The 24019-nt window shown below is 40.4% G+C and overlaps 1 protein-coding gene and 1 long non-coding RNA gene across 2 annotated transcripts in view; both read left to right on the top strand.

Annotated features, from left to right (window-relative positions):
• Window positions 1–24019, top strand: part of adarb2 (adenosine deaminase RNA specific B2 (inactive)) — a 166239-nt gene that overhangs the window by 19797 nt on the left and 122423 nt on the right.
• LOC133470509 (uncharacterized) lies at window positions 5299–7625 on the top strand. The gene is made up of 2 exons (XR_009786002.1): window positions 5299–5398; window positions 7420–7625. It is a non-coding gene; the product is annotated as an uncharacterized LOC133470509 (long non-coding RNA).

Raw genomic sequence — 24019 nt, 5'->3', positions numbered from 1 at the left:
TGACGCTGGATGATAAATTGGAAACGAGTGATTCCCAGGGAATCGTGTTCATATCCCACTGTAGTCAACAGTCAGGAAAACGTCTGGCGCCAATGTTTTGTATTCAGATGTTAGCAGCACCATGCACATATGAACCTAAAGGCTGTACCTTCCATAGGGATGACATCCGATCAGTTTGATTGGGTGCTTGGTACAGTAGTTGGACAAGTTTTCATTAAAAAAAAAAGAAAATAATGGGGATAGAAAGCAATCTATTACAGGCTCAAACTGGGCTCATAAAACCTTTAGCTGTACAGGTAAGGGACACAAAAACTAGTAAAATACTCAGTTTACCTATTATTTATTTCTTGATCTGCTGTCATGGAAAGGATATACAGTAATAAACAATATGCTAATTTTGTGGGATGTTGATTTCAAATGGCAAGGTATGGGGCAACTTAAAAGTATTTTTACCCCCCACGGAAAAGTTGATTGAATTCTTTATTGTATAACGTCGGATCATTAAACTGGATGTTCGATTGTGTTGAAGAAGCTGCATTTTTTTGTAATTGGGTTTCAATCCTTGAGAATGGGATGTATGTGTTTTTTTGAGTGGATGCGTAACAATTGAGCAAAACCTGAACTTATTGTTGAAAGTTTTGTTTTTGCTTTCACCTCTTCTCAGCGTTCCTTGATTGCATGAAAGACCAGTTACAGTTTGTCTTCTTCACAAGGTCCATTGAGTGCAATTACACAGAACAATAGAGGCAGCACCATGCTAGCTGACTGCGCTAAACACTGCTTCTCTCTGACACGAGAGGTGGCAGAGAGGCTGATCCAGATCGAGATGTGAAGTCTACCAGCCCCTTTGTTGTTCTCTGTTGTTTCTTGCACACGTTGGAGGCACGGCCAGGAAAACAAGGAGGATGCCGGAATTATGTCTGGCTGATTTGAGGCCAATTGCCAGTTTTGCGGCACATCAGATGAGAGGAGGGAAGGGATGAGAGTGCCAGTGATTATTAGAGGGTTGGGAGCACGATCGAGGGAGAAGACTAAAGGATGCTCTTGCTGGGTCTCAGCTTGAACATGACAGACACAATCTCCCCCACACACGCGCTGCCTGGCTGGTGGTTGGCCTCAGAGCGGGTGTTCTGGATCAATGCCTGCGGTTGCCTTTTTAAGTCTTCTGCTACTTGCTGTTGTGTCCGTGTGTCATAATTAACACTCAACCTCATATGCAACTGCTGAACTGCCTGGAAACATACATGACTGAACTCTGTTTTTATTTCATTTTCATTTTTCTATTACTGGTTGATTGGAACTAGGGTATTCCACATTTTGTAGGTTTTCTCTAAAAAAAAAAAAAAAAAAAAAAAAAAAAAAAATTATAATAATCCATCATATTGGATGACAATTAGTCTACAGTATAAAATTAGAGTAGCATAAAGTAGAGCACAGACTGCCATCAAAGTTGAATATTCTTAAAAACCATGACTTGCCATATTGTTTCACGGCAGCCCCGTCAGTGCAGCTCCGGTTGATCGCTCTCCTACTTGGTCCCAATGCAAGTAGACTGCAGCAGCAGAAAGTGTCATTTTTCTTTGTTTTTTGTTTTTTTTAATATTCCTGCTAGCTAACAACCAATCTTTGTTTACCTCTCTCCCAATTATCAACATGGAAATTGGAAATATTTTTAACGTCCATGTCTAGTCTAGCCACAAGGGATTCACTAACACATAATTTGCTCTATTAAAAGTAAGATTTAGTCATGACAATTTCCAAGTGAGTGAATTTTAAGAATACTGGTAGTCAATTATTTACACCGATAATGCATATTAACTGCACACTGAAATGTTAGCCTGCAGTTAAAAAAAAAAAAAGCAGCAAAAAATGTGAAACGATTAACATTTCATTGGTGAATGTTACCAGTGATGACCTTTTTTTTGTCATCTCAAACACATCCAAAATACAGTGGTACCTTGGCTAGTGAGTTTATTTTTTTCCATGGCCAAGCTCGTACCTCCATTTACTCATGTAGTGGACTATTTGTGGTTCAGCAGATTCACATTCACAGATTCCCCCCCCCCCCCCCCCCCCCCCCCCCCCACACTTATTGGTGATGTCTCCCTGCTTATTCAAGTTTGCATTTTCTCCGTGTTTGTGTGGGTTTTCTCCAGGTAATCCACTTTCCAAAAACTGCACTTTGGTATACAACTTGAAAAATGTGATATGAATGCAAATGCAAGTTGACAAAGCTGTTGGCCTTACACAAATGTTCAAGTAGACGCGTCTAAATGGCTGATGTTGTAGTTGGTTCCCTTTAACACCTCCTGTGTTACAAGATTATAATTAGGTTCACATTGTGTAGTCTAATCCTGACAGTTTGTAAACTACTCTTAATCCCAGCAGCCAGGACGTTCCATGTTAGATTCTGACCTAACCTCCTTGCTACAATTTCCCAGCAACATCAATAAGGCTTCTCTGTTCTCATTACCATTTGAAGCAGAATGAAGTCTTGCCCTCTAGGTACTAAGATGAGACTCTATTGGCATTCTGCAAGTATCCAAATAAGATGTTATATCCGTAAACACTTTGCTTTACCCAACAGGTACTGTATGTGTGCTTCGTTTCCTTAAGAGAGGGTATTTCTACTCTGTATGTCATCACAAGGTGCTCTCAGCAGCATGTGCTGATGTTTTTAATTCAACAAGGCAGCTTTGGAAGCCTTCTAGCATGTCGTCAACTCAGAGCTCACAGTGCTGTTCCCCAGATGCCGAAGGAGAAATCAAACGTTAAAAATGGAGCACGAGAGTGAACGAGCAGCAAATACGGAGCAGATGTTCAGAGAGACGTCAACTATTTGTTTGGCCCTTATCTTAGACGCTGCCAACCTCCTGTAAAGTGGGTGACGGAAGAGGAGAGAACAGAGAGGGAGGAGTTGACAGGTTAAAGGAAATGACAAGGAGAAAAAGGGAAATCAGAGCCGTCTGTTGAACTAAGTGATGGAAATGTTAGCAGGCGGGCTGTTGGATGGCAGAAAAATGGGACACTCACACAGCTGTGTGTTGGCGCCGAGGGACCCCGAGATTGGTGTCACTGTATTTCATTGTCAGAGACAAGAAAGGGAGCGAAACACTCGATATTTTGAGGTACAGAGAGAAGTGATAAGGCTCGAGATGAGGCACACGAAAAAGTAGGAGAGAGACCCTGGAGCACCTTCAGTTACATTATCAGCTTGTGTAGAAGAGGAAAGTTAGTGCAGGTCTTGTCAGTCTAGGATAGGAAAACAAAGATGAAGGCACAATTCAGGAAATCAACAAAAATTTGGGGGAACTATACACCTCTAAACTCACACAAACGTTTGGACTTAGCCAAGACCTCAGTTTAGCAGTCGTCCAAGTATTAATAATTCTTAGTTTGTGGGAGAGCCAGTCTTAAGAATAATATACTGTACTCCATAAGTTTCATGTATTCAAGGCAAGACTCTAGCTTCCTTTGTGTCATCAGGGTTAAGGTACAGTGATTCATTGTTTTTACATTTTACTATTAACATTCTATTGCAAATAAGTGGAAAAATTAAACATACATTGGCTGTTGGCAGTTTAGTTAAAGGTTCTATGGTTAACTGTTCAGCCCAGGAACTATTTCTATTGTCTTTGTTTCCTATGGGAGATGCGTTTTTATTTGTAAATGTATTGTGAAAAATCTACAAATCAAAGGTTTAATTTCAAACCATATTCTTAGACCCATATCCATGAATTATCCTGCGCCAGTGCTGCTCCCCCCGCTGGGGATTGAAGCCCAGTCCTCAGAACTGTGAGGCAGACGCTCTAACCAGTCGCCCACCGTGCCGCCGCCTCTTGACTTGAAAAAAGCTGTTATAGCTCATTACCTAAACACTAACATGCTCTGTAAAGGTAAAGTAAGAAATGTCTGAGTAACTTGAATATAAGTAATTCCCCTATAATTCAAATGCTGGAGTGTATAAAGTAGTTTTGCTATATTTCAGACCAACTTGACAGTTTAGGTTTCAACCTAACAACAAATGGGCCTTAAGACTTGTATAGCATTCTCTGTGAATTTATGATCTGCCATTATTTCATCTTCATTGGGTGACATCTGGACTGCTATATCCCCGTGGCTGACGTTACCGTGGGGTCATGTACCTTTCAAAGTTGCTATTTCATGTTTATTCACAGTTATAGGGCAAGGTAAAGTATGAGTAATGCCCCTAAAGTCAAATGGTAAGGGTAGAAAGTGATTGTGCTACAGCTCAGGTCACAGCTTACACAAAACTGTCTTTTTGCAGCCATAACATGAAAATCTTACCTTTGCTTCAGTTAAATCCGCTTGTAAAGAAAACATCCACGGAAAATCATATTTTTTCTTCTCAGACGCGTGCTGTAAATGCAGCAGATAGAGGGAGTAAATGCAGTGCCATTTTGGCCATGATTGCTTGGTGCTGCACTTGTGGTGGTACTCAGAGGTGCTCTTGGAGTATCAGGCGCAGTGAATGATGTCCTTGCCGGGATATATGGGACAGCTGAGGTGAAGATAGTCAAACTAGACCCTAGAGGCAGTGAGTCTCTTCAGAGCACAACCCTGAACATTTCATCTTAAATAACCTCTGATTAAGACCTTACTGTGGTGTTGCCAGCAAGCCACTTCCACTTGATCCAAGAAATGATGCCTGGAGAACTACAGTGGATCTTCCGAAATTAAATGCAATCAGAAGTGTCGCTTAACCTTCCATTTGTTTGCTTTTCAAAAGACTTTGCCTTCTGAAATGTTGGGAGAAAAAATATCTGTCAGCGGGGTAAAATCTATAAAAATTACGCAGTGTTGCCACAGTTACCTTGGAAAAGTAACTTAGTTACTTTACTGATTACTTGATTTCAAAAGTAACTAAGTTACATTGCAAGTTACTTTCAGCAAGTGGCAGGAATATCCACTTTTCAACAGTACAAAAAAAGCATTCGCTTAACCGTACCCATTACTTGGTAATGTACGCTACACAGGTCACAGAATGATGTCATCGACATTAACCAATAACTTGATATTAGTGTAGTTGAAGCCGCATTAAATGAGCTACTTAGTTCAGGCTTGACATGACAAATACAACAAGGACACCATTCTCAGTACACTTTTCTCTTAGACTCTTAGATAGACTGACTGACTGTAGCAACATCAGCGGTGCAGCGCATTAAACCAGCTCATGCATGAGTAGTCCGGACTCCAGACAAAGTTGAAAGCTTCCACTTTTCATTGTAAATATTCATACATTCATTTTCTGTACCGCTTATCCTCACTAGAGTCGCGGGCATGCTGGGACCTATCTCACCTAACTGCGGGCAAGACGGGGTCCACCCTGAATTGATCGCCAGCCAATTGCAGGGCACACATAAACAACCATTTCATTGTAAATATTATTTAAGCTAAGTATTCTAAGTCCTTCACTGAGTGAGTCCTTACCTGCATGACGGTTTCTAACTGCGCACTTTGGTATGAATAATTAACCTACAATGCATTGTGTGCTTAACTTGGCAGTAAAACGCATTACTTTGTAACATGTTACTCTCATCACTGCAATTAAGTACAGTTCAGGTGATGTTTTTGTTCTTAAGTTTCTGTTTTACTGGTATCAGTGCTCAAAGTCCTTGGGTCCCTTGTAAGGTGCTATAGGAATCAAAGTTGTTTCAATTATTATTATTTTCATTTTACTCTTTAGCGCATCACCAATACGTCTGTGAAAACAGTGCATCCGGAAAGTATTCAGTGTTTTACTTTTTTCACATTTTATGTTACAACCTTATTGCAAAATAGATTCATTCTGTTCCCCTCAAATGTTTTTCTTGCTTTTTTCAAATGTGTATAAAAAAAAAAAAAATACAAATAAGATGTTTTTACAATATTCAGTCTTTGTCATGAAGCTCAAAATTAAGCTCAAGTTCATCCTGTTTCCATTGATCATCCTTAAACTATTACAGCTTCAGTTGATTGGACATGATTTGGAAAGCCCCACACCTGTCTATATAGTGCCCTTGGTTGAAAGTGCATGTCAGAGCGCAAACCAAGCATGAAACGAAATGTCTACAGACCGCCGAGACAGGATTGTCACTAGGCACAGATCTGGGGAAGCATACAGAACAATGTCTGTTTGAAGGCTCACAATGTGCATGCAGTGTGGCCTCCATCCTATTATAAATTTTGTAAAACTAACTAAATAAATGAGTAAATAATTTTCAGAGCTACCAGTAATCTCTAGAGCTGACCACCAGTCTAAGATGAGGAATTGGGGGTGAAGGGCCAAGAACCTAATGGTCACGCTGTCAGAGTTTCAGTGTTCCTCTGTGTCAAAAGGAGAGACTTCCACAAGTACAACAGTCTCTGAAGCAATCCTCCAAACAGGCCTGTTTGGTAGAGTGGCCAGACAGAAGCCAATCCCTAATAGAAGGCACAAGGCAGGTCCGCCTGGAGTTTGGCCAAAGGCACCTGAAGGCCTCACAGACCATAAAATATAAAACATGATCTCTAATCTGATGAGACTAGACTAGATTTAACTTTCTGGCGTGAATGCCAGATGTCATGTTTGGAGGAAAGCAGGGACCATTCACCACCTGCCCAATACTATCCCTACCTACAGTGAAGCATGGTGGAGCTGGCATCATGCTGTGGGACGTCATTCAGTAGCAGGAACTGGGATACTAGTAAGGAACGAGGGAAAGATGAATGAAACCATGGATGAAAACCCGCTGCAGGGAGCACTTGACCTCAGACCGGGGAGACAGTTCTTCTTTCACCACGACAAGGACCCTCAGAAGCGGCCTCAGCTCAGCTCTGTCAATGTCCTCGAGTTACCCAGCGAGAGCTCAGACTTGAAGCCGATCGAACATCTCTGGAGAGATCGGAAAATGGTTGTACACCAACGCTCCCCGTTCAATCTGACGCATGAGAGGCGCTGCAAAAGAGGAATGGTTGTTATTTATGTACATGTGATTTTTTTTTTTTTTTTTTTTTTTTATACATTTGTGAAAATAAATGCTGTCATAATGGGGTTGTGTGTAGAATTATGGGGGGAAAAGAATTTGTTGTTTGGAATAAGACTAACATAAAATGTGGAAATCCTGAAGCACTGCAAATTCTTCCCAGAAGCTCAGTACACAGACACACACACACAAAACAGATAAATATGGAAAAGCAGCCCACCCCTTCTTTTGGGTGGTTTACCACACATTGCTGGTAAACGGCGCATGAACAAGCGGGCTTCAATTTTGAACGCAGCTTTATTTTCTATCGTTTATTTAAGCCCAAAATGGGTCCTGATGGAGTCATCAGCCCCCACTTGCTGGTTAATGGTTTAATTATGTCCATCTGGAGGAGGCTGGGAAGGGGTGCTTGCAGTACTCTCCAGTCATTCGTCTGGTAATTTGTCTTCTCCAGTGCCTACAGACTGCCAAGCTGATGGTGCGGAGATGCAACGAAGCATTCTCATGGAAGTTCATCCCACCGTCTGCCTCACCCCTAACACTACTTCCACTTCTGTGGTGAAATGTGAGCCGATAATAAGATCCCATCCTTGTCGACGTCAAAGCCTGATAGCTTGCTCAGTAGCAAGTTGGCACTTTCAGATTGTATCACTAGTCGTGGTTTTTATGAAGTTTTTTCTGCATGATGATGATGTCTCATTTCAGAAGTTTACTCAGTGGAATGGCTTTCTTCGCTTGAAAGGCGGACAGCATTACTTAGTCTGGGTATTGTTAAGAAGAAACTAAGCTGTATTCTCACGACAGCAATATGACATTGAATTACATTTTGAAGAATTGGGTCGATAATAAGTGTCTGGATGAGCTTCGCTGACAGTGCTTTGAATCACTTTGTGTAGGATTTCTGATTAATTAGATTTAAATTAATTTAACTTGATAAATGAACCTATTAAATCTTGGTCTTTATATACAGTCTTGCATTGCCTGTAGATTGTTTTTCATATCTTTGGGAGGACATAATAATTGAATAGTCCAAAAAATCTGATTGTGCGGAACTGATTCTTGATGAATCACATTTTGAAGCAATTGAGGAAAAAAGCTGCAAGCACTTGGCTGCAACCAGCAGAGGTAATTTGATTCATTATGAACTAGTTTGTGGTCTAAAGAAGAAAAACGGAACAGTTTTGGAAAATTGAGCTACATTCACTTGAATTTCCACTCTGGCAGAATTCTTCCAGGCAGCATCATTTCAATTAATGCAACAACAGCATGGAAACAGAAGTTCTCTCATGCCAAAATAATATTTTAAAGAAGAACAAACAAGTAACCAATTATTCATTTTCACAATTTCAAACAAATATTCAAATGCTCATCTCCAGTGTCTCCTTCTCTGAAATGGTTCATTTTGATACTCCTTGTCGCCAACATATTCATGATGGCTGCAGATATTTGTCTTTCCCTCTTCAAAGCGTTGAACAGTTGGTCTTTGAGTGTGAGGCAGAAATTTTTAATTTGAGGGTCAAAATGACACGTAAATGTAATGTGCGGTAAATGTTACCTGGCCATGTGTTTTATTAGACAAAAAGTGAGCGTTCACCTCGTCCTTCTTATCTGCTGCTGTCTGACACTTTGGCTGATCAAAACACTGTCAACCTGCAACGTGAGCCTTTCAAAGATCAACACACTTTTGTCTGTTTGCCTGACAATGGAAGATTATTTTTCTGTTGAAGAGGGTTAAACATTATTATCAAATGTTGGCTTTCCCTTTAGATTTCTCTTCAAACTTCAAATTGAGTTTGAATGGGGAAAAAAATCTTGTAGCCTGACTGGATAAAAGAGTTGCGGACAATGATGCTTGTTATTATCACAGCATATTGTAATGATATCATAATGGGTATAGGTCTACATGGATGATATCACAGAAATCAGATTTGATGCTTTGAATGGGGTAGAACTGCACTGCATCCTACTGAAATGTGTTTCTAATATTTTAACTTATAGCAAAATAGATTGGATGAAATATTAGCAATACCTTTCATGATGAAATGCACTGTAAACCACAACCATCATCAAATAAATACATTTCTAGCAGTGTCAGCTGAGAAAGTATTATTTTTGTGAAGCCAACATTTTTAAAAGCTCTGGATAAGTAAATCTATGACCGCTGAGTGTAAATAATAATAGAAATTTGAACATTTTGTTTTTGTTGTCAGTCAGAAAATGAAAAAGGTCAGGTAGTTTTCTGTTGCCTGGTCTAGGAAGGATTTTTGTGCACTGATAAGGCCTATGGAAGAAGACAGAGGGATGATGGTAAGGGGGATGGAGAGCGCTTTAAGATGGCAGCCATGGGGGAACGGTATCGGCCTCAATTATGATGGGCAGTCGAGCACTGCTCAGGAGCAGATGAGCTGAGAGCCGGCCACGGCGGAAAAGTCAGTCGGTGATAGTTGATAATCCCTGGGACGAACCAGGACGAACCGGTCACAGATGGAGCTTTCCTAAAGTCAAGTGTGACACTAACTGCTGACAGTGCTGCTGATGAGTATGGAATTGTAGTAAACGGTGAGGTCAGGGGAATTAAAAAGTAAATAGTACCTGGTTACGGCCATCCAAGATGAAGTAGCCATAAACGGCACTCTTAATCAGTACACATGATGAGCTAATAGTTTAACTAACATGTTAACAAACTTACATACATTTTTATTAATTGTTTGTATTTGAGTATGTTTTCTAGTTTGTACAAACGAACAAAACAAACAAACAAAGAGCCCCTATTTTGAGAAAAAAAAAATGTCAAAAAGAATTTTACTGGATAAGTCTCATTAGTCTCCCAAACATTCTTTCCTTTCCGGGTTTTATCGTCATTCTGTTCCTAAATTGAAATGTCATATTCTGGGGCCATCATAAACCAAGAACCCCCTGTATGAAATCTTCAAGAAATCAGGCAATGGTGAATTTATTTCAATCTTGAAATTGTAACCATTCTGATCATTTAGAAAATACAAAATAACGTTCCTGGTGACATCCTGAGGTTTAACTTCGCAAAGTGGCCAATAAGGGCGAACACAATGAGAACGTATTTTCTTTGGATTCATATTAAAATTTCATAGTGATTTCATAGTGAAAATGTGCTGTGCCAATACCGTAAGGGTGTCGTAAACAAATCATGGCCATTCGTTGAGCAGATTTAAGGATAGACGACAAGAAATGCCAATAATAAACACACACAAATGGTACCATTAATTCACCCTGTTGCTGTGCCATAGCTCTTGAGTATAGTTTGCGCTGTGCTGCAGCGGTCCGTTTTGTTGCTGCTCTCTGTCTCCTTTCGAATAAAATCCATCTCCTTAGGAGACCACATGCAGCCAAAGGCAAAGAATCTACGCCTGCTGTACTGTTTTGAAATGTAAATCTTACAGCCAGGAACAAAGGCAACTAGGTTAGATACAGTGGGACAAAGGACATTATTTTGCAATTTATCGCCACAGATCAACAAACGTCAAATACAAGTTTTAAACTAAAGAAAATTTACTGACCAATCCACAATTGTGAAGAAAGATCAGAGAAGCGCAATCTGCAACCCATTTAAATTTATGGTTAATATTTGGAGCCTTACAGCTATTAAATAAGTGACCACTTTGGATTTATATAAACAAAATGTATAAAATATAAAACTGAGCTGCAAACAATGATGTACACTTGTGTCTCGACTAAGGATCAACTCAACAAAAACGCACACAATATTCACTAACTGTATCCTCGACTGTTGAGCTGAACTGGCCAATGCAAACATTTGAATGTGTGTGCGTGTGTGTGTGTGTGTGTGTGTGTGTGCATGCATCACAGTGAACTGAGGTGGCTCATCAGAACACAGATGCGTCCTGATTAAGGGCGAGCGCGGCAGTGACAGAACTGCATTAGTGTGATGTATGTGTTGTTAGCCAGCAAGCAGCTAATTCCAAATTTAACACCTGATTCACAAAACGCAGTCACACCTGAGTGCAAGCTAAGATTTAGTGCCCTTGTCAGACCACTGATGGCTTTTAGAAGTAATATTTTTCCTTCTTCCGATTCATTTTCTGTTACATGATGTCGCTGATAATGAATTATGCTTCTGGGTCAGGATTCAGCTCAAGAGTGTAGTCATTTAGAAACTGGGTTGGCATCAGTCCCTTTGCTAGAGGGGAAACCCCCCTTTCACACCCTACGTCAGATGATTCTTGCAAAGAACACTCTTTTAAAGATTTTGCTTCTATTGTACGCCCCCAAAGCTGATTGGGGGGAAAGAAAAAGAAAAAAAAAAAAAAAAAAACAGACCAAGAGCTACCTTTTCATCCAGTTTTCATACACAGCTAAAAGAGCAGCGAGAAAGCATGTAATTCTGCGAGGCATCACAAAGTCATCCCAGTTTAGTGCTCTGTTTAATGATTCCCGATGACAGTGTGCACTGTCCTGATGATGGAAAACAAGGGTGCGAATTGTGTCAGCCACTGCGGGCTTTTGTCTGCTGACAGGTTGTGTTATTTCGAACAGGTGTATGTGCTGCCTCGTCCCATCTGGCTTCGGTATATTTCCCAGCCTCTGATTTGTCCTGTTTTATGCTGCCGTGTGTGCGTGCTCTGTGTATTTGTATGGAGTAGTTGGTGGTAGTGTTCCAGGTGAGGTCCTGTATAATCAAGGTTGCATCCCTTATCATACCAATGTCTGACATTCACTCCTTCATTCCTCCTACACCCTAAATTCACAGTATTACATACATTCACTTCTTTTGGTGCACCTGCTCAACATAACAAGCCCGGGTAAGCGAGCTGTACTAAATTTTGTATTAAAATTCTTCCCTTACGATGATAGCATTTGCTTCTATCAGATAAGTGTGAATGTGACAGAATTTCAAGTAAAAATGGTGTTAATCTTTCAGTGGTAAGGACTTGGTAAAAGCCTCAATATCACATGCATCACTATAATGGCCTTAATACACCAGTTAGCGTACATTAGACCCATCAGACCCTTTCTGCCACCAAAAGTGAAGGAGCATAGCATTAACAGGAAATTTGTCACTCTGTCTGCTTGTTGTGTTTGCCTACGTGTGTGTGTGTCTGTCTCCAATCTCCAATCAAGGCTTGTAAGATTGAGAGTGCAGCTGCATGCCACTTGATTACATCTCCAACACACACAAACACACATGCACTTGCATACAAAGTTATTTCCTTTTGTGTGTGCGTTTTTTCTGGAACTAAGTTGGTTGGCATATGTGCTTGCATGTGTGCGCGTGCGTGTGTGCGCCTCAGGACAACATCCATGCTCCATTGATTAGCACGGCAACCTTCTGACTTTCAAGAGAGGTTGGCAAAATTAGCCTTGCATCGCTGATATACCTCTGAAACGTTCTGTTATTCCAGCCTTGATTACCACTCTTATTACTTGATTAGGTTGATGTGGGCGCACGTGTAAGTGTGTATTTGCATGCACGTAAGTGTTTCACGCCAATATCCTCGCCCAGCTGGAAGACCCCTGATGAGTGCCTGGAAAAAGTAAAAGAATAAATAAAAAATAAACATCACCACCAGACTGACTTTCCCTGCTTTAACAATCCCATCAGATTGGAAAACATAATCATAACAAAGTGCCTGCTAAATTGTATTTTTTAGATCTGAGGGAGCGTTGGATATGAAGTAAACAATTCTGCTGCATCCAGCCACAGGAGAAAATGGAATTGTTGATTCATTAACATTTCAGATTCCGTGGGGGATTTAAAGGAGAACGGAAGGACTTTTTACTTTAGCTGTTTACACATAAATGTATCAAGCATTTTCCCAAAACCGTAGATTGTAGGAGACAGAAATGGACACTTACTTTACTTACATCTCAAATGTTCCAATATTTCATCAATGGCGTTTGCGTGTTGTCTTTGAATAGCTGCAGAGGGCAAATCTTGGTTGTGCTTATTCACAACAATAACATTATTGTATTTCCACTACTTAAGGCATACTGGTAAAAGTTGCTGCCTTTCTCACAGGTAGCACAGCTTTGGTTCATGGCCAATTCCCCTATTCCTGGTCACTGAAGACCTCCAGTGAGAGATCCTCATTAAACTGTTAATCAAGGTTGAAAGATACAGGTCAGCTCTGGAGTCATCGGTTTTCCTGTTTTGTTGTGAGGGGCTCTTCTCTGTTCCCTCTCCTCCCCGAAGCATTTGGTCACTCAAACCTTTGGTGAGATGTCACCCAAAATTCATTATCCTCAAGCACAGTTGCTGACTGTCGGGATACATATTGGCCTCACACTGCAAAGCCGTTATACCCACTAGCTAGACCGCATGCATTGCGCACGCACTGCATTTCACTGCACTTCGGATGAAGTTGTGTGCAAAATGTATATCAGTATACCACAAAATGTGGGATTGTTGGAGGGTTGAACTGCTGATCACAGCAAAGGTAGAATGGGAAAGGAAAGGCCTTAAATTGCTTCTGTCAGAGAACTATGATTCGACTTTCTTGTGTATCCTCAAAGGTGAACCATGAGTGGGGGTGGAACAAGGCGTGTTGGGGTGTTGGAGGGGAATACCCTGAAGGAACCTCAATTGGGGGCACACAAAAAGATGAGATTTCCTGAATAGCTAGCATGTAGAATGTTATCATGTTGTCTTATAGCGTCTTGTTTTTCAGTGTTCAGAATTTCAGTGTTCAGTGTCCTCTTAAAGTGCACGTGTCTATTTGTTGGTGTACTGTAGCCTGGTGGATTAAATAGACACTCATTTATATGGATATTACCTTTAAAGAGATGTTTGACTCACTCGTCCAAATGGAGGATAATATTTGAGTTTTTTTGCAAGATGTTTCATGCAGGTTGTTTCTCGTGTGTTTAAATCACTGATATACGCTTCAAACACTTTTTTTTTTTTTTTTTTTACTTTCTGGATAATAATTTGGAACATTGAGATTTGACTAATTTGCAAAAAACAAATAAAAGTCATTGATAGTTATTTTTTTAACTCCAGGTTATTATATAACCTAATGTAATTGTTGATTATTAAAAATGTATTCAGTGTAAATTGCGGCGGCACGGTGGAGACTGGTTAGAGCGTCAGCCTCACAGTTCTGAGGACCCGGGTTCAATCCCCGGCCCCGCCTGTGTGGAGTTTGCATGTTCTCCCCGTGCCTGCGTGGGTTTTCTCCGGGTACTCCGGTTTCCTCCCACATCCCAAAAACATGCATGAATTGGAGACTCTAAATTGCCCGTAGGCATGACTGTGAGTGCGAATGGTTGTTTGTTCCTATGTGCCCTGCGATTGGCTGGCAACCAGTTCAGGGTGTACCTCGCCTCCTGCCCGATGACAGCTGGGATAGGCTCCAGCACGCCCGCGACCCTAGTGAGGAGAAGCGGCTCAGAAAATGGATGGAACACTGTGAACATATTTGTGAGCCATAATAGACATCAATGATACCAAGTGGTTTTCTTCTGATCATGTTTTCTCACCGTGTGAAAATAACCGAACCATGGTGGAAACGCATCAAGTTCGAAAACCCATTGAGTGATAAGGAGCCCAACCAGCAAACTTTAATAGGGAAAGGTTGCCACATCAAGCAAAGCTGACATTCTCAAACAGAGAAACACAATCTAACTTTAGGTGCTCTGAGAAGTGGCAGTAAATATGAAAACAGGAGTGTGCTTATTATGTGTGCGGTGTTTTTTGAGAGGTGGTGCTTGGATGCTGTCTGCTGTCATCAGTTTGTCTTCCCGTTGAGCGGGACTGACAGTTGAGCTGGCCTGGTTGCTGTCACATGTCCTTGTCAGTCCCAGAGTACGAGGACGCACCTCGCTATTGTCAGCTTCTATTATCTCTTCACACACACACACACACACACACACACCATGCACATTAGTCTTTATGCTACATAACAGCATACACTTTCAATGGGACCTTGTGACCTTCCTTGTCTGATGCATCATGCCACTGCTCATGTTAAGTGTCAGTTCTCACATCCTGCCTTTAGCTGCTGCTCCCCTAGGGCTGGATCCGAACCGTTGCACTGGATCGGCGAGAAAGCCCTGCCACCGCCCCTGGCTCTGCCGGAGAGCTTTCCTTCAGAACACAACTCCAGTAGCCCTTCAAGATAATCATCTTTATTTTCTGACGGCAAGGAAGAAGAGGCCCTGGGAGAGTAGAGACTCTGGCTGGAACGCTGATTGAAACAACAAGGGGTTGCCTTTGCGTGCAGTCCAAGTTTATTCCCGCATGTTTTGCATCCAGGTCCAAGCTCGGGTGGAAGTGAAAACGCTCCCTCGTCTCACACTGACAGCAACGTTGTCACATTCAGTCTCAGGAGGACTTAATGAGGCTGTCAAGTGTTTCATGGGTCCTGTCACTCATCACATGTGGGGATTGAGATTTTGCATCATAATTTTTTAGTTTGCTGGTACTGTTGACGTCAGCATGTGTTAGTTTTCTGAACCAAAACTCCTGTAAATGTTTGTCAATAGCTGGTCTACTACATGTGGTATGCACTCATTATATACAGTACTTTCCACTCTAATTTTACAACACGTCGCAAACACTAGCTACAGTTAGGTGTCATCGCCATCATTTTGATTGTGCTTGATAAAATTAAATTGTGGTTGCAAGTGGAAAACAAACTTAATAAATCTCCAGCTGTAAGACACAACGTGAACTCAGACCTAACAAACTGGTAGCGAATGTGCACCAAAGCAATTTGCACTAATTTAATGAACAAGTCACACTTCTTGTGCAAATACTATACACATTCATATACAAAGGACAAGAAACGATCAGGTTGTTCCACACCAAACTCCTTCTAACTATGACTTTATAAACCTTGCTTTGGGTACAAGCATGCTGGACAAGAAAAGTGTCTTTCCCCAAATGTGAAAAAAAAAGACATCGTGACAAGATGAGGAATTAAGGATTCTTAAGCTTCGAAGTGGCTAGGAGATCAAGCCAACACCTGATGGGTAATTTATCTTAAGATGTCTCTCAATACTTTCTACAAAAGTATACTACAGGACAGCACATATCTACATTATCCCATATCATTATCTACACTCTGATTTGCTACTGTGATTTTCTTTTCTTTTTTCTGTCGAGCAAATTTAAATGCTGCCTGATACAATTGTGGTTGATTGCAGCAATCAGTGTTCTATAGAGGAACACCAGGGAACCTGTGTCCCCCTTGTCGATTTAAGTATGTAAACAATTGTGACCCTAAATGAAAATTAGCAGCAGTTTATATCAAAAGGATTTCTTTATTGCTGACTGACTTCAACAAGAGACGGGTAACTTTTTGGAGTTGGTGTTAAGTGGCATATGATTGACCTGTAATTTATTTCATCACCTTCAAAGTAGTTTTCAAAGGGCCTAGATTTGTGAAACAATCAGTCTGTCATGCCAGGTTACAGAGGAACAGGGTTTTCTGTTTTTGTTTTGTTCATTTCAGTTGAAAACCAATAACCAAGTCACCACAATCAGCTGTATTTGTATACAATTGTGACAGTAGTCCCTTAATTGAAACCCATTTTGCTCACTTATGTAGTTTAGAAAAAAACATGATAGACTGACAAGACAGACATGACCAGTCAATTTGATCACTCAATTACATATTTTAATGTAAGGTGTGAACATACTGTATATCTGGAAAACAAGAGTAATGTGATCATTAATTTTTTTCTGTAGCCATCACCTATGGTAGCACATAATTGAAAGATTCATTCACTCGTTCCAACATTATTATTATTATTTTTTTTAAACAACAATAGCCACTAGCTATGTGTACCCAACACACACACACACACACACACAATGTATACTGGTTCCCTTGGTAGGCTCACAGTGGGACTAGAAGGTTGTTGGTTCGATAGCCTCTTCCCCTTCTGTCCTGTTGAACAAAATACCAAACAACTAGTTGCTCCAGTTGTGGAAATGCGATGGTTTCTTCCTTTCAAAATCGGCACTCTCATTGTGTTATTAGTCGTGATAGTTAAGTGATAAATGCAATCTGAGCAACTCAAAGGTAAAAAGGCACTATATGAATGTTGCCCATCATGTATATGAATGGCTCAAGTATAAAGGAACTAGATACAATACTGTGCAAATGTCTTACTGTATGTCACCACTAGCCTGGTTATTATTGTTTTGTTTTTTTTCTTCATCAACAGTCATTTTGACATAGTAACAGTAAATAGGACAGATTCAGGCTCTGCAATGACATTTAGTGTTCCTTTCCAATTCTGTTTTAAGATATAATTAAGCAGTGGGTCTGGTTTATTGTACCATGCTTTGTCCTGATTACCCCCACCCCATAACTGTGTCCCCTGCTGGCTGACAGACATTTTGCTGCACACCAGCATGTTTTCATGCACCTCATCACGATCTAATGTCTCACCAAAACCTGACTTTGTGGCCCATTTCAAGATGTTTTGTTTGATGCACTATGCGTGAACCACTGCTGAAGCCTACCTCCTCAAACTGTGCTGTGGCCAGCAGAATGTACTGTTGTTGTGCATAGCGAGGATTTCTAATTGTTGAGTAGCTGTATTCAGTTCAGTTGTATGTGTTCATTTTAGTATTTGCCTCAGTTGTGTAGTTTAAAAACAATAGTTGCCTTTAACTTTATCTAGCACAGCTTTAGTCATCATGAAGTGCATTTCATCACATGCCAGAGTGTGGTGTTTGGGGAGGTAATGTGTCACTTTGGATTTTAATAATTGTCTTAGTGTGTGTTTTAAGATATGTGGTCATTCTGTTCAGTGCTATATAATGTATCTATATCCAGGATTCGTTTTAATACCTACATCTTAGAAGATCTCAACTGTCAAAAGTAACTAATAGCATCTGTTGATGAGTTGATGATAAAAGAGACGACTGTGTGTCAAAGAAAAAAAAATAACCCCTCGGAGTGACACCACGATAATTAGCATAGCGGGGGAGAGAGAGAGGAACGGTGTGGGACAGATAATCATAGGGCCTTAATATCTGCTGAATGCTATTAATCAGCAGCATTACCCATCGTGCCCTGGCCTTTCTTCAGTTATCTCACAGTGCGGTGTGATGATGAGCCTCCCCTCTCGATCCAGAGCTGTGTCAGCATGGAGTGCACACGTAGGTTTGTGTGTGTCTGCGTGCGAGCCTGCGTGCAACAATACATAGAGGATGAAGGACAGAACAAAATTAAAAGCATACGAAAGAAAACTGCACCAAGACCACACAGGCGTGAACAAAGGTCCCAGAGTTCCTGAGTGTCTTGTCCTAATCTGGATAAGTAGTCGAGCGTTGTAACACATTTCCATCTGTATTCCCAGAAAACATGTCGGCATGGAGGTTTGTGATTAGAGCGTAGCAGGACCACAGTGAATTGAAACAATGGGTCTCATTCATAAACATGCGTACGCACCGTTCTGTGATTCATCAATATGTTTGTATTTGTTTTTGTTTGTACTCTGCGAAAAAATTTTTAACCTCCTCAGAGAATGCACAATAAATGCAAGATCAGTTTTCAAAACACCTTTTATCTAAGATGCACAATTGTATTGCTACTACAGTCATTCATAAAAACAATAATTTTGGTGATAATAATTCAAACCAGGAATTTGTTTGAATGAACTGACTGTCCTAAATGATGAAAAGGAAACTTCTCATCACGTTTACTCTCATTCCGTGCTTGTTCAGTATGTACATTTAAATGTATGTGTCCCCACTGCAGCTGTCTGCGTGCAGTACGAAGTTGGCACCGAACGAGCACGAAGTGCAATCGGACCGCTCGTTCAACGCAGAGTGGGAACATTTTTACGCATTTATTAGTGAATGAGGCAAGTTGGGAGTAACCCCCCCTCGCCTCCCATTTTTCCACAACATGCCATGATTATTTTCTACTATATAAATTGCTTTCCTACATTTCCCAGAGTGCCTTTCAGGACGCTTCGAGGACTAAATGCAAAAGGTTCTTTTCCATTGAGCTGTCAGTTTATAGCTACCACAACTCCCAAAACTGTACAAAGATGTCAGTCGCTTTTGTTTGCACCAAAAGAACCTGTCAGATTACTTCACTCAAAACATAACCTGTCTTCCAACATTTATTTTTTTTATGTTTCTGGTTTGTTGTTGTTTTTTTTTTTGTTTTTTTTAGGTTTCTTGATTTCAAGTGAGTGACATCAGAACCTCCAGGCTGATGTCTATTGATATTTTAGATATTTACTCTTCCTTACGCTCTGTGTTGTGTCTGTTTGCTCATGGCTAACAACAAAGAAAAAAACTTCTCCTCCAGGCTTGTTGAAGTCAGTTTAAGAAAAGCCCTTCAAAAAGCTGGTTAAAAGATGTCCATCCCTCTTATATATTATATAAAACCATCTATTCTGTCACGGTCCACAGGTCCTCTATGTGCTCTGTAATTGCAGAGAAGATTGAAAATAAGGGACTAAATGATTTGACCTTTTGTTGGCGTTGCGCCACACAATGTCAGTTTGGATGTACTGTAATGGCCTCTTTAATGATTTGAAGGATCTGAAGACTTCATATCAAGCACAAAACATTTGACTGAGAGTAAAAATTCAAGAGAAAAAGCAGGAAAATATTACTATTGGTATATAACATCTATAGGAGGTTAGTAATGTAGTTGTTCACATAGCTGACTTTTGTGTAGAGGACATGGGACCAGTTCAGTGCTGCATTCGCAATTGTCCTGCAATTAATTGGTGGTCAGTCCATGTTGTGGTCCGACTTTTGCTCAAAGTCAGCTGACCTCCGACGTATAGTGTGGAGAATGGATGGATGGATGTGGAAATGTTCATGGCTATCCCAAATTTGACAAAATATAAGAATATAGACAGTAAGATGTTTAGGCAAGTGTGCTTCTCTCATAAGAGAATGCTTGCATTAACTATACCCTAGTGTGAAGAAGCGGCTCAGAACAGAAAATGGATGGATGGATGGATGGATGTCTTTGATGGTATTAGCATGCTAACCTTTATCCACATTATGCAGAAGGCCAAAAATGTCATTTTATATTGGAACAAAATGTTAGGACTTAACAGTATTAGTGGGGAATGCGTTTTTATAATATAGGCTCACCTAGTTTAGAAAATTTAATTTACATACGTGTCCTGGAAAATGAACTGTTAACGTCTTTTTACAACCTTTTTCCCCTTCTAGCGTACCCTCCGTCTGTCCTCACCCACTTTCCTTCGTGGCGTCTGGGGTGCCTGTATTGCATCACCACCTCTATACATCATTTATCACTATAAACATTGCTCATTACTCTCAGTGCAAATATATTTATTGTTGTCATTCACTCATAGACTATTTATTTAATGTGTTTTCTCTCCCTCCTCTTACATTCATTGTTCACTGTGAGGAGGGAGCGTATTGTGAGGCAATCAAACATGTATTTAAAGATAATGGACTGATGTATGAGTGAATGGATCGAGAGGAAAAAAAATTAAAAAAAACAGATCCCAACGTCTCTGAGGTACAAACATAATAGGAAGTCAACCAGAATGCCTTTTCGCCTCAGCTGTCGTCATGTCTCCTTTTGTCAGTCAAGGCTCGGCCATTGCTGCCATTGTTCCGCTTTTGGGAGAAGGAATTTGATTTTTTTTCCCCCCCTGCACACCCTGTTGTTGACTTCTCTCGCTCACTAATGGCCAGATTTAATTAGGACATTTCGGAGTGGTTTATTCACAAAAGGACACTGGCTGTTCCTCTAACCGATTCATTTTGAATGGAACATAATGGCCTCTGATAATCGCTAATGGCATGTTTTAAAAATAAGCAGTCAAACTGCTGGCCAGTAATTTATCCAAATGAATTCATGAATTCAAATGAAAATAAAAGCTGTTGGTTTTGATTTGATGTTGTAGACTTTAATCACTTTAACGTAATTAATGGCTCAATGTTAAATAACAAAATATCCCCTGCGATCGGGCTCAAAGTTTGGTTCCAGCTCACTCATAACCCAAATGAGGCAGAAGAAGCTATGAAGAAAATGGATGGATGGATTGATAACAAAATAATGATTGTGGACTTAAGTTCTGTGTTTCCTCTTTTTAGTCAACTGGAAACATTTTAAAACAATTACTGTATATTAGATTTTGAAATTCCCTCAAGTGGCATATTGACCTTTACATCGCCACCATACACTACAAATACACAATCATGCAAGCCAAGTTAATGTAGGTTGTCTTTTTTTTTTCGCCCCCCCAAGAAACATGCACCAAGCTTACCAAAAGAAAAGGTCAGATTTTTAATGGCTTCGCCCACTGTGGTAATCGCCTTTTTGTGTTAGCCTTTTGCAACCTAAATGAAACCATGTCAACTCATGTGGGTGGTTAACCTCTGCCGCTTCTCTCAAATAAGTGACCTGCCGTAACCATCTCCTCCATGTGTAATTCACTGTTGCTGCCCTTCAGGAAGTGCTTGTGGGAATAGATTCTTAAAATGATTTTATCTGCATCTGTGAAATACCAAAATTATTCAAATTAGATACCTGCACTGACACGTTTTATTTTTTTTTATACACTTTTAGTGATAAGTTGTGGTGTGACCCTTTATTAAGATCACAACTTACAATGACGCCTCACAGTTCAAAGGACTCGCGTTCAAATCCAGCCACGCCTGTGTGGAGTTTGCATGTCCTCCTCATGCCTGCGTGGGTTTTCTCCGGGGACTCCGGTTTCCTCCCACATCCCAAAAATATGCATGGTAGGTTGATTGAAGACACCAAATTGCCCCTAGGTGTGAATGGTTGTTTGTTTATCCGTATGTGACCTGCGATTGGCTGGTGACCAGTTTAGGGTGTACCCCGCCTCTCACCCGAAGATAGCTGGTATAGGCTCCAGCACGTCCTCGACCCTAGTGAGGATAAGTGGCACGGAAAATGGATGGATGGACTTTTAATTATAAGTTGTGATGTGATCCTTTATTCATTTTAAAATAACAGTTATTACCATTCCCCTGACCCAGAATCAGTAATGGTACATCCCCATCATCTAATGTCAGCCTTTGTGAACCGGTAAGGGTTAACGATACCAGTTGGCAGGCTACCATTAATGAAGCAATAAATAATATTTTGGAAACTGTGTAGAATTAGTCTTGAAGCTTTAAAGCTTCAACATGTAAATGTTTGGTCTCAGTGAATAGATTTGTTGGATATTTTCAGTAATGTTGTGTTATATTTCATGCTATCAGTAAAGGCAACTAAATAATATTGTTTTGTTTTTTTCCATGGAAGAGTCCGGCTGTTTCCAGACAAACAAGTCAAGATTGCTTCCCTGCATCAGCATCCAAGTTTCAAGTAGAAAAAGAGTTAATAGGAGTTAATGGACTAACTGGATTCATCCGAATGTCGGAAAGAGCACAGCTGCTCCCCTCCTGCTGCAACGCCTGATTGGTTTAAGAATGCACGCTTACACAGATAATCAGCATAAATTCATGAGGAAAATTTTCAGACCACAAGTGTGTCCTTGAGGGAGGAGAGAGGCGTGACTATGTAGTCAATGTTGTCGCCACACTAGCTGTCACACATCGTGTCCTAATCCTTCCCCCTGGAACCCAGACGCCGTTAAACTGGCTGAAATGAGTGCCATGCAGAGAGTAAATGGAGGGAGACAACCGACCACAATGGCCAGGAATGTGGTAGCACTTGTAAAAGGGAGGATTAGAAGAAGAGAGATCCTCTTGCGTAGGTGTGCCCGTAGAGACAAAGCCCACTGTTTACACTCCTGTAGTTGTTGGCCACTGTCCTTTGTGAGACTGTAGAGGGACTCAATCTCACCAACCACTGCATTAGGTACACCTGCAATATGCAATACATAGAATGACAGTACTTTGCTTTGCTTTCTCAGCTATGAAAGAGGGATAATATATTAGAAACACACTTTATTATGATAATGGCCAGTTTTACACCCCCACATATCAATTTGAACACAATCCATGGTCAATTGCCAATTTGTTCAGATTTAGAATGCATACATACGAATAACTGCAATTCTAAAATCCTTATCTGTAACAATCGTATCTGCCGTGCTATTTAACCACGGTAAATGATAACAGTTAAAACCATAAATTGTCTAAGTGAAAAATGTGCATAGGTAAATTTTTTATGATTAATAGAAAATGCAGCTGACTTTCCTGTGTGTACTGCAGTCTCACTCTATTATTCCGTTTGAATAATTAACATCATATTGTACTAAGAAGTCAGAGACAAACAGACTGTCACATGTGTACTGCTTCCCCTTGTGGCACTGAGTTGAATTAGGAGTTCACTGAGTGGAAGTCTCATGTGATAACATACATGACACTCGTTCCAACACTGGATTTTTGTGAAATTTGTTTTGATGTTTTGTTTTGGGTTTGTTTCCAAATTCAAATTGTATGATCTCTCGGATGTTGGATTTTCGAGGTTCCACTTGAGAGCTAATTTCTCCGCATAAGAAGCCATCTTGGTTAATTCCATTTGGATTGACTTTGTTTCAAAGGGGAGGGTGGTCAGGCCCAACTACAAGGAGAAAAATAATGGAAGGTCAAAGAATAATCAGACAGGAGCTATAGAAATTGTCAGGAGGGTTGAATCAGACTTATTAATTTTTATTATCCTGAAGTGTTTGCCCAACATTAAGATTTCACAATTTCTCCTTTGTATGAAACATTTGCATTAAATGTTTTGAGATGCATGTAAGTACAGTATATCATTGAATCATGAACATTTCAAATGCTAAACACCATGTAAAGTGCATCAGCGCCTCTTAGCCATGACGTTGATTGCCATTATCAGCAAAATGACATTTGCATATCCTGTTTGGATGGAGTCAGATTGGGAGTAAACCACCTCAGAAGCCCACAATAGCCTACACCCACCAACATTATTATGAATCATGAATAGAGAGATTCTGGGGTCAAAATATGGCATTTTCTTTGGTCCCCATTATTGTTCTGTTTTCTGCTTGATCGATCCAGAAAACTAATATTTCATTTTCACTTCTGCCAGTCTCAAGGCACGTAATAATTGTACATTTCATTATGCTAATATTGAAATGAGTGCGTGCTGAAAGCT

The sequence above is a fragment of the Phyllopteryx taeniolatus genome, chromosome 20 (genome assembly GCF_024500385.1).
Source record: "Phyllopteryx taeniolatus isolate TA_2022b chromosome 20, UOR_Ptae_1.2, whole genome shotgun sequence".
NCBI lineage: Eukaryota > Metazoa > Chordata > Actinopteri > Syngnathiformes > Syngnathidae > Phyllopteryx > Phyllopteryx taeniolatus.
The sequence above is the reverse complement of the archived record's forward strand: the minus strand, read 5'-3'. Positions and strand labels throughout refer to the sequence as shown.